Source organism: Pseudochaenichthys georgianus, unplaced genomic scaffold, assembly GCF_902827115.2.
Source record: "Pseudochaenichthys georgianus unplaced genomic scaffold, fPseGeo1.2 scaffold_429_arrow_ctg1, whole genome shotgun sequence".
Taxonomy (NCBI): domain Eukaryota; kingdom Metazoa; phylum Chordata; class Actinopteri; order Perciformes; family Channichthyidae; genus Pseudochaenichthys; species Pseudochaenichthys georgianus.
The window spans coordinates 30,776-45,473 of record NW_027262994.1 but is presented as its reverse complement, the minus strand read 5'-3'; the positions used below and the strand labels follow the sequence as shown (position 1 = coordinate 45,473).

The following is a 14,698-nucleotide window of genomic DNA, read 5'->3' as shown; positions in this document are numbered from 1 at the left end:
TTTCAATAAATTCATATCATCAGTCAAGTCTTTGACTATTATTCGGAGGGACATGCTACAACGATGCTTGGCAATGGGCATTATTATGTATTATAATTATAGGCCAGGCCTACTTTAAAGTCATGTTTCCCCTGGAAAAAGCTGGCCCACCCTATTTTATACTGGCCCACCCTAAAGTACATTTCTGCCTACGCTACTGGTAGGAGCCATATGTTCAAATGTATAATTTGATATATTATGTGTATATATATTTGAACATTCAAATTCTTTGTTATTAGTATTATTATATCATTTATTTAAACCAGCTGTTGTAAAATTGACATCATAGCCGACTGCAGCTGCTGGTAATGAGAAGGAGAAAAGAATGACGGAGCAACATCGTTTTCTAAAAATATGTGTTTGTACTGATACCTTGTGTTTAAAAGTGGGGTAGGTAAGTTTGAGAAACCGGCTCGAGATACACCTTTTGTTATATTCAATGGAATGCTCTTAACATCCCGATAGCAATGAATATCTTAAGTGCTTTGCAACAAATCCATAAAAAAAATGTCATCTGTGGAAGCCGTAGTACTGTAAAAAGCTCAACCAATCATCTGAGCCGGCCCGGCTAAAATAACTGGATGGCCTACCTGTCAGCCTTCCATCTGTGCACAAACTTATCTTGTGCCGCCATTGGTCATGTGCGCGTTTGTGTGTGTTGGAGGAGGGGCTCTGTAAGGAAGTGGCAGATTTGTTCCGGCTGTGTATTTTCAAATTCTAGCGCACTCGAGCTGGTTTCTCCAAAATTACCTACCCTACCTTTAACCAAGGAGAAGCTATGGAGAGGTGAATTCTCTTCCAACATGTGGCAGTGAATACATGATGCCTGTAAACATTGTGTTATCAAGTTCTTTAACCAATATGAATAAGATATTATAAATACATGATAACAGCTAATAAAACCTGTTTTTGGTGAACATGATGTCACTAAATAGTTGTGATGAGTCCCTGTATCTGCAGCCATTTGAGAAGAGATGAGTTTCTAGATAACTGGATCCATTCCCCAGCTGTGTTAACTCTGCCCTTTATTTACCAAGTGCAATCTGTAAATGAATACGCTCTGATGAAGGCTGCGTGCCAACACACCTGAGCGTCTTTCTGTTGCGATGTGAGGCAAATAAACAAAAGTGTTTTATTATCTATAAAATGGTGGTGTTATGAAGGCTCTTCTTCACCTAACGCCACGTTCCAGTGTTCCCGCAGAATGGTCTGAAGGTTCCTTCCCACCAGCTGGATGGCGTCCAGAGAAAACGACCAGCCGCCGACAATCAGGACATAAAACAGGCTTTTCTGCAGAGAAGAGATGAAGAAAGTAGGTGAGGCCAAACGATATTCACCTGTTAAACCAATTTATCTCCCAATATGCCACGTTTCTAATCCGAGTCCCTCCCCATGACTGACCTCACCTTATCCATAAAGGCCCGGACACACCAATCTGACAACAAAGAACTGACACAGACGGACCCGACTGTTGCATCGCCTCGCATCTCCTGCGTCGCATCGGAACACACCGCAAAGACTTCAGCCAACGGCCAAGTAGCACGTACGAACTGCGCATGCATGAGTGCCAATAACTCTCCTTACCAGCAGGCGGCGGTCGTGTGTATTCATCATTCAAAAGAGGCAACAACCGGAAGACAGACTGCGTGATAACCGAGAGAAGAAGAACAGACTGCGTGATATAAACAAACAACAAATAGCGTGTGCGTTCCATCTTCACTCTACAACGAGAAGCTCACGGGGCTTTCCGAACCTGTGTCGAGAGCTGGAGTTAATTAAATCTCAGATGTTGCCTTCTTAATAGTTTTGTTTGGGTCCCTCACTTCCGTTTAGCTTCTCATGCACTGATTCGCTAGCTGAACAGCCAATCAGAGTGAGTTCTGTTGCTGACTGCCTTTGGCCGACCTTTCGGCCGAAAAGGCATGGGCCCGGCTGAAAAGACCCGATGGTGCGGGACACACCAATCTGAGTAGGGCGTGTCGACACTCATCGTCAGCCTGACGCCCGCCGACGCCGATAATCGGGTTGGTGTGTCCGTGCCTTTAGCTGATTAGCTACCTTCAACATGCTGATTGGTCCACCTGAAGAAGAGGGGAGCATTTAAGATGCAACCATGCAGTCCCTCTGCCCTCTCTCTCATCTACTCCCAACTCTGTGTCTGTGTAGGAGATTTGGTCTGTTGTGCTGTGTTGTTAAAATGACCGTTTACCGAACCCTTTTGTAAAGCTAATTTACCTGTCTCGAGGACACGCTTTGTTTGTTTGTTTTTTGAGAAAACCTTCTTTTTGTTTGAACCTTTTTCTCCTGTTTACTGGCAAGAGTAGGTAAGAGGTATGTACTTTATTTCGTTTTGTTTTGGTTATGCAAGTTTTAGGAAAACCTCTGTACATACGATTTTTTTTTTATTGTTGGGTTTTGTCTCACCTCTTTTTGAGTGCATTAAATCTAAAAAAAGCTGAGGTCCTGTGTCGTTGACAATATCTTGTGAGTGGGAAGAGTGGGGAGAGGGCCATTTTGTGCTGCACCTATAGGTTCCCCTAGACCTGGGAGTAACATCTGTTAAACATGGCAGTAAAATGAGTCCTTACCTTGGGCAGAAAGTGAGCCAGTATGAAGAAGACGATGATGAGAGAGGCGATCAAGCCGGTGCTCAGACCAGCAGAGTAGAAGAACACTTGACTCCTTTATTGAGGGGAGAAAGAAGAGTGATTCAATATTTTATTATCCTTTTTAATTTAAATGCATCTTAGTGTTGTTAAATAGTCTTCATAAAAAGTGGCCTGCTGAGTGAGTCTGCAAAGATGAACAACAACGCTCCGGAGAGGAAAACCAGAAACAGATAAATATCAAACTCTGCAACGAGAAAGAGAGAAGAGGAATCAATCAATCGATCAACGTTTATTAATAAAACCCAATATCACACATTCTACATTTATCTCTTTACAGTTTGTAACTTAGAGAGGAGCAAACGTTCAACAGAACATGAGCTCACCCTCTGTGTCGTATTCATTACTGGCAAACAACAGGTTGACTAAAAACAAACCAACAAGACCCACGTGACAAACACCGGAAGTGATGATTAAATACAGATGTGTGTGAACTAAAATAACAACAATAATGGAGAAGATTGCCTCAGGCTGAATAAGCATGCTGGCTCCTATAACCTTTGTTCCTAATCTCAACCTCCTGCTGTGCCAGAGATGTTAAAATGGATTACTGTAACCCTAACCCTAACCCTGGAAGAAACACAACCAGAGTAGAATTGGTATAAGTTACAAGTGGTTTATTTGTAACTATAAATGAACAAAATGATATACACAAACAGCCTGGCACAAACAAAGGGCCCAACTGTTGCTATTTAACAAAAGGAGAACTCCAAAAGAGAGTTGCACAGTATTATCCCACAACGGGTAATACACAAAAGGAAAGAAAATACCTCACTTCTAAAGTGGAACAAACAACACAGCGAGAACACAGCTGTTGCCGATCTACAGGCGCTAATCTATCCTGGGTCTAAGCGATACACGCACAAATGCTAATCTACAGGCGCTAAGCTAACCTGGGTCTACGCGGTACACACTAAACTAAACACAGAACACTACGACACACTGCTAATCAGTGTAACTAGCACTGAAAACCTACTTAAGACGCTGCTAAGCAGTCTAACAAAGCACAGAATATAGCGGCAACACAACGAGAGGCTGGAGGCGTCTGTCTCACAATACAGAGCCTCTAGAATGATGTCCTTGCCCGGCCTTTGTACTCCTCCCCCGGATGACGTAGCAGAAGCGGGCGGGGATTGGATGACGTCAATCCAATCACCTCGGATGTTGCGAGGACGGGACGGCCAATGACATCAGAGGAACTGCACAGCTCATTTACATATACACACACAAACAGAGTTAATGGCCCAAGGAAAGCAGCGGCTGTAACAGGGTCAAACTCAATTCATCACGGGCACATGAGCATTAAGGTTGCACTCAAAGGGCCGGTTGTATTTTTAACACTATATAAATATACATATGTAAATAATAATAATAATAATATGTAAATAAAATAATATATTATATTGTATTAGCCTCTGCATCGGATAGGGTGATAACTTCATAATTAACTACGTCTGAAAGAAGAAGTCTAGGGCAGATAATTGTAAGTCTCTTCAGTACTCCTGTCACAAAATTATTTTAAAAATAAATCTCAAATTATGAGAAAAAAGTCAAATTCTACGAAAAAATAAAAAGTCTCGAAAAAAAAGTCAAATTCTAAGAAAAAAGTCAAATTCTAAGAAAAAAGTCAAATTCTAGGAAATAGAGGTAATAATGTATTATATTACATCAGTGCCTCTACATTGGATTATTATGAGTTCTGGAAATAACTTCATAAATAACTACGTCTGAAAGCAGAAGTCTAGGGCAAATAATACAAAACAATGAAGAGTTTGGTTCCAAAACTCTATAAATCCATTTTGATTAATTTGAGTAAAAATTAATTTTCTTTACCAAGAAAAGTGGCAAGTGAAAACCACTATTTTCTGTTTCAAATGTTCACATAGCATCTTGAGGTTATAATAACATTACAAATTAAAATCCAGAATTAGATTTTCAAAGATTTATTTTAAAAACTGATAATTTTTCCCCCAAAATGAAATAAATCCATGACACGTTTTTTTCCCTCCAAAATGCAATAGATCCATTTTATTTTTCATATTGAAACTTTCCAAAAATACATAACAGTAAGTCAGTTGATACATATGAAAACCTCTGAACTTGGTCAATACTAAACTTATATATGGGCACTGGGCCAAAAATACATCAATCATCGCTCGCAAAATGTATTTAACGGGTCATCTTGTTAATGCCACACATTCATTACAACAATAAAACATTACATGTGAGGAAAATGTATCATGAACAAGAACAACAATATCACATTAGACCACAGAAATTCCAAAATCACATTCATCTTTGCTATGTTACATTCATATTAGTGCTGTACGTTGTACGATTGTCTTGTGCATACTATAAATACATTGCATTCATATAACTATATCTGTGTAAAGAATGTGTGCCCAAGCAATACATCAGACAGCTAATGATACTAATTCCTTAAGTAGGCTACATTTTAACATGAAAACAAACAAAAAAATAGCAAGAAACTTAAACATTAAAGATTCAACAGAAAAGCTTAATTGTGCCTTGTTCACTTCATGATATAACCTAGGCTGCACATCAGGCTGCATTGAAAAGCCAGTGATGTGCTTGTTGTGAATTAAGCTGTCATTATCTAGCCTGTGCCTATCACATCAACATAGCATTGTTTAATGATACACATGTTTTAAGAGCAGGCAGTCCTGTATGAATAATATAATTCGTAAATCAAAATTAAACTCACCCAAAACGCTGCAAAAGGTGGCCTTGCAGACAGGAATTTTTGTGGGATGATCTTCGGTCAGCAAATGATATTCATTAGTGACCTCCCTATCCTTCTGCATATCGCTGTTGACAACCTTTGGACGTCTCCGCTGAACTTTTTTGACAGTGATCAGCTGCAAAAGGACTTGATCCTGCTCGATTTTAGTAGATCCAGAGTAAAAACACTGAACGTTTTTTTATAGATCCCCTGGGGTCAATGTGTCTGCGTGACAGAAGTTTGCTTTTGTATGAGAATGATAACAAGCGACAGCCGGCATGAGAATGATAACAAGCGACAGCCGGTGTTCCGGTTTAACTGGTTCCCCGATCAACTGGTTGACAGATGTGGAGGCGTGGCCTTCGACTGAAATACACATTTCGATCGCTTCTTCTGTCGTTTACATACATCTTTTGGTATATTTGGCTGGATAGGAACACTTTGATGCACATTCAGTACCAGTGTGTGAGGTTGTGGTTACGATGGCGATATCCGGACGCGAACAGCGAGGACTACAAAAAGAAAAACGAGTTGACATGGGCATGTCTGTTCAAAACATTGCGAGCTCCAATAAATCATTTAAACCAGCTATTGTTGCCCGAATTATCACTGAATATCGTTCCTAATGTGATACCAAGTCCATCTGAGACCTGTGTACACCTTCAGACAGCCTCCCAGTGAAGCGTACGTTGTTTACTCACAGTTTGAAAGCAGCGTGGAGAAGTTTTCAGCTGTGTTAAGCTGTGACCCTCTCAGGTAAACTGTGATCCTCTCAGGTAAACTGTGATTCGCCCATGGAAAAATGGGATCCGCCCAGATTAAACTGTGTTACATCTTCTGTGGCTATCTACCAGCGATCATGTTGAATATGAAAGACACATACATCCCTTATAAAAACGGCATTCTGCAGCACTCATCCAGATCAAATGTGACTGTTAACTCGTTTTGCAAAGATAGCAGCAGAAATGTTATTGCTGCATGTGCAGGGATATTTAGACTTTAAAATGCTGATGGGTCATTAATCTTGGTCTCGGCAAACAATATTAGGAATCTTCTATTCCAACTACATAATATTCAGTGTCCATCGACATGAAAATAACAAAAAAGTTCATGCTGGACTCAAACCCGAGTCCCAACAGCGAAAGTCACTCCAGCCCTGCACGTTAAGAGTGCGCCACGGATCAACACGATACTTCCCAGAGAATCAAAAATAAAATAACAGTGTTCGAAACACTCACGTCAATTACATTACATGACATTGCATTTACCTGACACGTTTATCTAAAGCGACTTACAATAAGTGCATAAGACCAAGAAGATACAAACTTGAAGAAAACATAATCATAAAGTACATCAGGTTTCATAGAGCCAAAAAATGTAAAGTGCTACTCAACTGGCTTTAGATAAGCCATTCCTTTATTAGTATATAAGTGCTTTGTTAATAATTCTAACGTCAATAAATCCTTTACAAACTATTCTTGTTGTCAGTCTTACATTTGTATCATCGTTATTAATATGATGTTGAGTCGATTTGATACCCGTTTATACTTGTATACAAGGATATCTGATCTCGGTGGGTCTTAATGAGGCTTGATACAGACCTCAGTCAGTATACTATATTATAATATGTATATTATATATGGCTTAAAGTATACATACATTCGCTCACATTATAAATGATGGTCGGGTTGCATTTTTCTGGAACTTTTTAACAAGGTTAATCTAAAAAGTTGTAGTGTGGTGGTTCGATACGTCGTGTTGATCCGTGGCGCACTCATAACGTGCAGGGCTGGAGTGACTTTCGCTGTTGGGACTCGGGTTTGAGTCCAGCATGAACTTTTTGGTTATTTTCATGTCGATGGACACTGAATATTATGTAGTTGGAATAGAAGATTCCTAATATTGTTTGCCGACCCATCAGCATTTTAAAGTCTAAATATCCCTGCACATGCAGCAATGACATTTCTGCTGCTATCTTTGCAAAACGAGTTAACAGTCACATGTGATCTGGATGAGTGCTGCAGAATGCCGTTTTTATAAGGGATGTATGTGTGTGTCTTTCATATTAAACATGATCGCTGGTAGATAGCCACAGAAGATGTAACACAGTTTAATCTGGGCGGATCCCATTTCCCTGGGCGAATCACAGTTTACCTGAGAGGATCACAGTTTAACACAGCTGAAGACTTCTCCACGCTGCTTTCAAACTGTGAGTAAACAACGTATGCTTCACTGGGAGGCTGTCTGAAGGTGTACACAGGTCTCAGATGGACTTGGTATCACATTAAGAACGATATTCAGTAATAAGTCTGCCAACAATAGCTGGTTTAAATGATTTATTGGAGCTCGCAATGTTTTGAACAGACATGCCCATGTCAACTCGTTTTTCTTTTTGTAGTCCTCGCTGTTCGCGTCCGGATATCGCCATCGTAACCACAACCTCACACACTGGTACTGAATGTGCATCAAAGTGTTCCTATCCAGCCAAATATACCAAACGATTTATGTAGACGACTGAAGAAGCGATCGAAATGTGTATTTCAGTCGAAGGCCACGCCTCCACATCTGTCAACCAGTTGATCGGGGAACCAGTTAAACCGGAACACCGGCATTTTTCCTCCTCCCGAGTGTCTCATTTTCTTAATCTCCTCATGTACATGATTACATTTCGATGGCTTGCGTTTCTTCCCCACCGCAGAAACCACCACAGGTTCATCAATGCCGTCAAAATTATTCATGTTTTTATTGTTTGTTGAAGTAGATAATGACGAAAGCCGGTACATTCAGGGTGCCGCCATTATTGTTTACACTGCGTGGAATGCTCTGTGATTGGTTGAGGTGCGTGGAATGGTGCACTGTGATTGGTTGAGCGGATGTATCGCATTCTGTAGAGAAGGGAGACTGGCGTTTGTCGCTTTTTGGAAAGAAAGTGAGAAAACAGGACAGAATAACATGGCGGATATCGTGTTTTGCGGAAAATTGAATGTTGACTTTTCAATACCGACGAAATACAATACTGATTTCGGCCGGAACTCATTTTTTTCAAAAGTGGCGTTTATCACGTTTTGGAACCAAACTCTTCAAATATTCAACAATTACACCAATTGAGTTGTATATTAAAGAACATCATTCAAAGCAGATTTGATCCAAAGATCTATTGGGTTTATATCCAGGAGAGCATGAACATAGAGAGTCCTCAGCTCGTTTACATAAAGCCACAAAACTGATCATTATTTTCTGTATCATTTTGTATTTGTATTTATTTTCTAAAAACAGATACAAGATATTGAATATATTTTATTTGTATTTCTTTTACAAAAACATTAAAAAAGCTATACCTAAGAAGACAACATTATTATGAATAAACAATAAATAAAATATTTTTTACGTGTACAAATTGGCACCAACATTGACTTTGATGCATTTTTTACATTTATAATGTATTCTTCACAGTGTGTAACTAATCAATGATTAGCAAGAACACTGTTTTTATTTTTTGAGCATTTTTATTTGTTGTGAAAAACACCAAGAAACTCAAGTCTCAATCTGGTGGGAAACAGCCAGGAAACAGTCTGGGGAGGAAGAAGCTTTCTGTTCCAGCATGACTAAGCCCCACAAAGCAGCTCCATCAATCAATCAATCAATCAATCAATCAATCAATCAATCAATCAATCAATCAATGTTTATTTATATAGCCCAATATCACAAATGTTACATTTGTCTCAGTGGTCTTCACAGTTTGTACAGAATATCAGTATGACAATACGACACCCTCTGTCCTTAGACCCTCTGTCCTTAGACCCTCACATCGTACAAGGAAAAACTTCCGGAGAAAACCCACAGTTTAAAGGGAACATGGGCGAAACCTCAGGGAGAGCAACAGAGGAGGGATCCCTCTCCCAGGACGGACAGACGTGCAATAGATGCCGTGTGTACATTGAAAATATAATACATTTGCAACATAGGTAGTCCAAATGTTTGGAAATGCATGTGTGTATAATAGGAAGATGAATCCACGAGGATATCCATCCAGGACCTATGATCCAGGACCACAGCTATGACTCAAGATCCAGGGCTCGCGATCCAGGTCACAGGACAGCAGGATCATCCATGACTCCGGATCCCAGCGTATATAGACACCAAAAAGAAATACATTTGGGGAAGCTGGGTTAATCGGAACATGAGAGTACACAGGTATAGACAGAGAGGAGGAAGAAATAAGATGGCCTGGGTGGATGAGTTTGGTGTGGAAGAACTTGACCTCAACCCACTGAACACCTTTGGGATGAACTAGAACGGAGAGCCAGCCTCTCGTCCAACACCAGTGTCTGACCTCACTAATGCTCTTCTGGATGAAAGGGCTTCCTCTGTAGAAAGCCATCCCAGAAGAGTGGAAGCCGTTATACAGATGTAGCACTCCAGATCAGACTCAAATGGGTGTGTCCCAGTCAAAAGCCCAGCGGATGCCAGTGGCTGGGGGTGTTGCCAAATTGCTAGAGGGCGTTGCCCAATTTCCCCATTTGTTCAATTACAGGATGTAACCATGAGATGGCGCTTCATTCACAAAATACACAAAGACAACTGGGTGTTGTAGAACTTAGTCTGTGTGCAATGTTTTCAGCTCTGCAGTTGTGTTTGCTGAATACTGTAGCATTTAATCACTTATTTGTTACTGTATGGTTTTCACAAGCTACTATAATGAAAAAACATCAATATTTTAGATCAAATAAAGTATATAGTTTGCTTTATGCAGTATATTTCTTGTAATATTGTTGGGGTGTTTTTACACAGTACAGTAGATTGAAGTAAATCAACTTATACATTAAGATAAGATAAGATGGACCTTTATTAATCCCGTGGGGAAATTCAGTAGTTCAAACAGCAACAGGGTGAGAGTGAAAAACAGGACAGCACAGATTCACACAGATTAATAAAATCAAAAATAAGATGAGCGATAAAAATAATGAGAAACTATGAAATAAGAAATGAATAAAACTAAAAATGTAATATCATATCATATATTATAATGTATTGTATTATTAAGTAATATCATACATTAACCCCATTATAGCAGATGCCACATTGAATGGATGAACACAACAGAGTATTTCTAAATACAAGTTGTAAAAATACTTATATGTATTTAATATTAACCCTTTGGAGTCGAACGTCACGCCGGCGTGATCAGATCACATGACCTGTTCAAGCCGGTGCCGCATGTGTTTCTGTCGAAAGTACTGGCTTGAAACTATATCCCAGTCTTTGTTTCATGCAAAAGACCCAGTAAACACGGAGATACGATGATATAAAGTTAATACATTTCAAAAGTATGAAAAATGGAAGCACATATTTGAATATCTTCGCCGTATTTGATCATTTTACGAAACGGAAAATACTGGAAACTGTAGATCCTGCTCAACAGGATGTATATGTGTATTTATGTCGAAAGTACTGGCTTGAAACTATATGCCAGTCTTTGTTTCATGCAAAAAGACCCAATAAACACGGACATATGATGATATAAAGTTAATACAGATATATTTCAGAAGTATGAATAATGGAAGCACATATTTTAATATCTTCGCCGTATTTTATCATTTTACGAAACGGAAAATACTGGAAACTGTAGATTCTGCTCAACAGGATGTATTTACCAGGGAGGGGGTGAGGTAATCAGGTAAACGGAGTGATACGAAGCAAGACGAAAAGAGACGAAGAGGGACGGCGGGAACCGAAGAGAGACGGCGGGAAATGGAGAGAGACGAAGATATACAAAGACAGGCGGCGGGAGACGAAGATATACGAAGACAGGCGGCGGGAGACGAAGAGAGACGAAGAGAGACGAAGAGAGACGAAGAGAGACTGCGATTGAAGTAAAGTGACAGACAAACATTGAGAATTTAGATATAGTTAGATAGATTTAGAGTTTTGAAGATGCAACTATGATGAAGAGAACTCTGAACGTGAGTCAAGCTTTAAGCTTGTTTTTTGACATGGAGGAGGAGGAACCTGTGATGTTGCCCTCTGTGTCGTAGTTGACAGAAACCGCTTTGAAGCGTGGCACAGATAAAGACAGAAAAAACAGATTTGTGTACATAATGTGTGTATATATATATATTTGTATTATATTTATAATAACACTTCTGCCTTATCAGAATGAAATCCCATGCTACCTCAATCAAACTTTCACATTATCATAGAGACATCCCATGTATATATTTCCAGCTTTTAAATGGTTTCGTTGTGTATGTTTGTGTTTGTGTGTACCTATATGAAAAATAATATCATTTTCAAAATCTGTTTTTACGTTTTTTTTTGTGATTTTGGGTCCAAAATGTTCATATAGTAGAAGATCACTGCTCTAAACAAAGTCAAAAATCCTACATCCAAACGAAATAAATATAATTAATTATGATGAATACGTTAAGTCTTGTTCATTGTTTTTCACTTTTATTAAATGTTTGATATTTCCGGTGGAAATGGGGGACTATCGGACATTCAAAATGCAGCATATTTTCACTCTTACACACATATATTCTCCTTTTACATACATACATTTTCACTCTCACACACATATATTCTCCTTTTACATACATACATTTTCACTCTTACACACATATATTCTCCTTTTACATACATACATTTTCACTCTCACACATGTAGCCTATATATTTACACTCACACATTCATACATTTTGCTCTCATATTATCATATTTCAATCCACACATTCATATATTGTCACTCACACATTCATGCATTTTGTTCTCATATTCATATAATTTAATGCTCATATTTATACATGTTGCTCTCATGCGAAATCTACTAAAACAAAGTATGTCATGGTGGTCAGCTGTTAAACACAAAAGTGTATCTTAAGGGCTGTAAATATAATAAGCCTGTTGTCAATTTTAGACACAAGCTTATTATATTTACAGCCCTTAATAACATTCATTTTCTGGACATGTGTGTCTTGGCCGTTTTCTTTGTTCCAAGCAAATGAGTGGTCAATGTTTGTAAACACAATCCCCAGGATGTGTCCTAATCAAACCAAAAGAGAAAATGCAGATATCATTCTCTCTCTCGACTCGCTGGTATCTCGAGCTGAGCGCTCATTGGTGTTCATACTGCTCACAGGCTGGGCTGCTGTGTATATCTAGTGTATTCATACTGTACCCCTCCTCACTGTTTATTCATCATTCAACCATTTACACCTTCCTTTTTTCCCGTCAAGAGGTTGAAAAAGATTGAGTCCTATGTTTCCAATTGGTTCCCAAATCTGAACATTGACCAGTGGCATAAGATCAGGAGCCGGGTAAATGAGAGACTGAGGAGCCCCCGAAAAACAGATCCCGAAATAGCTCGTCCTGGTTTCCGCAGCAGATAGGCCTACAGTATGGTGTCTGTTATGTCAGTTATTTTAAATAAAACGTTGAAAACTGAACTTGAAAATTGTTTCCTCTTTTTATTTTATTTATCATTTTCGGGACGGGGAGACGTGGGGAGATGTGTGTGATTAAAAATTAATTTGCAGAAATGTAAAGTGATCTACCTAAGTTCTATTCATATTCTTGACGGGAAGAGCCGTGTAAATGGGTGGCCATATATGCATTTGAAAAGCAATATAAATCACACAGTTATTATACAATAGGCTATAAAAGCACCATCGATAACCATTACCTTTATCCAATTCAAACTTTGGACGGGAAAAAAGGAAGGTGTACATGGTTGGGCTGTACTGTAGGCCTACTGTATACATACAAAGGCCATTCAAGCTAGAGTTCTTCTGGAAATGTTCACATCAGGCCAGAGTCCCCGACCCGATGCGGGTCACCCGTTGACGGGTGACCCGCAAAAAAGGTGATTCGCGGGTGGTATTTTTTCAAACGCTTTTTTCCGGGTTCGGTTCTGGGTAAAACAAAGATGATGCGACGCTTTTTGAGACAAATATGCAACTGCATGTGTTAATAATTGCACGTTTTCACTACTCATATATAGGCTAGGCTATGCGGGTTCGGGTCGGGTTGCGGATCTTATGCCGACTGGTCGGGTCGGGTTGGGGAACTAATTGGATATATGTGCGGGTAGCGGGGCGGGTTCGGTATTGCACGTCGCGGGTGCGGGCGGGAGCGGGTCTTGCAAATCATACCCGTGCAGGACTCTGCATCAGGCACCTTCAAGTTAAACAATACTACAGTAAATAATTAACACAGTAGGCCTAAATTATGTGGATTAAACCACATTTATTTTGTTAAAAATAAACGAAATATGATTTTGTTTGAATGATTAAATGTCATCAGGCACCTTCAAGTTAAACAATCAGGTGCACACTTTAATGTGCCGCCGCCTCCGGACTCGGCTTGACTCGGTTTAAAGAACGCACAAATGTGTTTAATCGTTTATGTCAGATATGTACTAAGTAGCCTAAATACATTTGTTCCTGCTCAATATTAGATTCAACTTTATTGTTATTGCACATATTGCAGGTACTGAGACAACGACATGCAGTTTAGCTTCTAACCAGGTGCAACAAGCAGCGAAAAGTAATGTGCACAATACTACAGTAAACAATTAACACAGTCAATTATGTGGATTAAACCACATTTATTTCGTTAAAAAGAAACGAAATATGATTTTGTTTGAATGATTAAATGTAGGGTGAATTGCCCTAATGTGGGACATTTTTGCATTTCAGACTTCGGGAATATATTGAGATATGAAGCCGATACAATAAATCAAAATCCAGTACCATTCCGAAAACCCCAGTAATATTAGACACTAATAATACAGTAAACTATTAACACTGTACATATTATTGTTTGCCCGTGGGATTAGGATGATCGGTAGTGAGACCCGTGCTGCATTTTCCTCCGGTCGGATGTGATATAAAAACAAAGCGATTATCTTTGTTGTTGTAAACTCACGTGGATTAAATTTAGTGCATTCATTTCAACTCGCGAACATATGATACATTAAATTATCGTGAGGATGATGATTGAAAATCGTTTGTTTGAGCCTGGATGCATTTCCTGATCTAAAAACATAGCGATGGTTTTGTACTTACGCCAACGTGAATTAAACATTATTTTGTTAAATAAAAACATGGTGATGTTTAGTAAATGATTACATGTCTCTTACTTAGCACAGAATATGATCCTATCCGTGACATATGGATCTTAACAAATATCCGCTATATCAGATACCTGTAGATCAGCTGTTTATTTCACATGAGTTCCAGTGTGGCAGCTTTTC

The 14,698-nt window shown here is 39.2% G+C and overlaps 1 protein-coding gene across 9 annotated transcripts in view; it reads right to left on the bottom strand.

Moving 5' to 3' along the window:
- The window catches only part of LOC117442439 (protein NLRC3-like), a 113,649-nt gene that overhangs the window by 68,337 nt on the left and 30,614 nt on the right, over nucleotides 1–14,698 (bottom strand). The window lies entirely within an intron of this gene.